Genomic DNA, 2,735 nt, shown 5'->3' on the forward strand with positions numbered 1-2,735 from the left:
CATATTCACTGGGAAAGTGGTTGCAAATATTTTAGTTGAGAGATATTGTCCAAGAATTGATATTCAGAGATACTTTTGTAAAAGCTATAAGAAAAGAAAACTTTCTCCTTGTTCTTGAGTTAATACAAATAACGAGGATTAGGCTATTACCGAATTGCTCAGGGCTTAACCTCTATGAAATTCCTGTGCCTTTATATTGCTTTATTATATTTCAATTGTTATAAATTACTTATCGGTTAGTAAATTAGACTCACTGTTGTTGGCTAAAAACAAGCTCAACAGGCTTGTCTGAAGCGGTGTGAAGGCCAAGTGACGCTTGTCTGCACGCGCACGTGTGCAATAACTTTGAGATATTTTCATACAAACTTCAAAAAATCATAACTAATTCAATAAAAATCCAAATTAAGTTTTATAAAACCCTAAATTCATTAATTTCTCCTCTACTTTCTAGAAAAAAATACTTTCAGAAGGAACATAAAACCAACATGAACACCTCCAAATCATCACAATCAACAAATTCATCGTTATAAATCCATATTTCATGTGAGTAAATCATTACCATGGCTTGAGGCCAGTATTTTGGAATATTTTACCAGGATCTAGATTTACTGACATGTATGTTGATTAACATCCTAAATATGAATATCTCTAAAATAATGAAATTAAACACATAAGAGTTTAGAAAATCTTACATTGATTGCAGTAGAATATAATGACTCTTTCTGCTAAGATTTCTAACCCTTGTTCCTTTCTATCCCAGAGTATTATCAAAATCTGAGCCTGAATCTCTTTCTCTCCATCGGATTTGGTTACCACCGTCTTACTCACTATGATTGAGTACTTGACTTGTTATGCGTGGGCATGACACTCTTTGACTAAGGGTTCGAATATGATCAAGAACAATGAAGGAGGTGAAATCACTATGGAAGGAACTCTCTCATCTAGTTTTTGAATAGAGAAAACTAGGTTTGATTTGCTTGAAGGCATCAAGTGGATAAGTGAGAGCATCATGTTCCTTTTATAGTGTTTCAAGTAGGGCTTAGAGCTGAAATATTGGAATAAAAAAGAATAAAATATTGGGAAAAAATCACTTCTAAGGCCGTCCATAAAGTGGACCAGTCTCTAGTTACAATTTTGCCACTTTTTTTCAACCACTTATTCTTCTTTCAATAATACTATATTTTCCAATTCAATCCTATAAACGCCAAAACGATTTATTTAATAATAATATTTAATTATCAAATCAAATTGTCGTTTATATTATTTATTAATTAGACCATACAAAGTCTCAAACAGATCCCAAAATCTCTTTTCTTCACAAATAAGCCCTTGCTTAGTGAAAATTCTTAAATAAGACATAAGTATTATCTCAATTAGTGAGGGGACCATGGGCCTATAATACCGACCTTTCAATAAATAGATTTAGAATATACCAAGTAAATTCTCTAACTTATTAATTTCGTCTTGCGCCACTATAGATTTGGAATTAAATAGCACTCTCAATTAAATAGAATGCTCTATGTGTACCACGATATAGATACGTTATGATTATCCATTGTTACAATCCTAATAGTCAAAGATCCTCTATAGATGATCTACACTGAATAGGGACAAATTTATAGTTCTACCCTACAATGTATTTTATCCTTAAAACACTTAGCTACCTATAAATTATACGTCAGTAAAATATTATAATTACTAAAATGAGGCCTCAATCATTTATCTCTATTTATCCAAGCTTGAAGGAAATCATCGTTTCACTTATAAAACTTATAGAAGCTATAGATTTCATATCTATGATCAGCGCTCCCACTCAATTGAGCTACCATGTTCCCAAGATGTAAATATCTGCCAGAACCATTTGTTAGCTTCCATGAACAACTTGAAGAATATAAACACTACAACTAAGTTGAACATAACCATATCAGGATTAAAATCCATAGACCTAAGATCAACCATTGATATTGACTTAGGAAGATATAACGGTAAGTTTATGATATCTTATCTAAAATTAATATCGGTCCCTTCCAATGTATACTCCATACATCCTATACTGGTAAACTTTGCCAATGCCCTAGAAAGGACATAACACTTATCTAAGGTGTAAGTATACCTTATCACCGATTAACATGTCAGTCTAAATCCAGTGAACTGAGAAATCATGGGAATTAAACTCTTGAACATATAATCATGATTATAATCGACTTTGCTGACGACACTATAATCATAAAAAAATATATATGTTCTGAACTTAATAGAATTTATACATTAAACATAATCATAAAATAAATCATGTGAACCATGCAACATAAAAGTGATTTTTGATCTTATATTAATTAATAAATCTAATTATTTTGAAATGGATTTTATTTAGGGCACAAAACCCATCACAAATCTCGTATAACCTCTTTAATATTGAATAAAAAAATTACAACTAAATAAATATCTACAAAATCCCCTTATTTCTAGGCCAAAATCCCACAAACCTTGGGAAAATGGTTATTTTCAGCTAAAGATGCACCAATTTGAAATGGAGTGACAAGGGATGTCATCTCTCGCCTTGGAATTCATGAAATTGATGAAAAGTTTTGAAAACATATTTTATGGTTGCCACTATTTTCATATGATGCCACATGGGGTATGGCGGGGTCCTCTAACACCCCACACTTAGTTACACTATTCAATTCATGAGTAAAGTGTATTAATCTCCCTTATGAGCTAATTCTGGACCTAAT

Source organism: Cannabis sativa, chromosome 9, assembly GCF_029168945.1.
Source record: "Cannabis sativa cultivar Pink pepper isolate KNU-18-1 chromosome 9, ASM2916894v1, whole genome shotgun sequence".
Lineage (NCBI taxonomy): Eukaryota > Viridiplantae > Streptophyta > Magnoliopsida > Rosales > Cannabaceae > Cannabis > Cannabis sativa.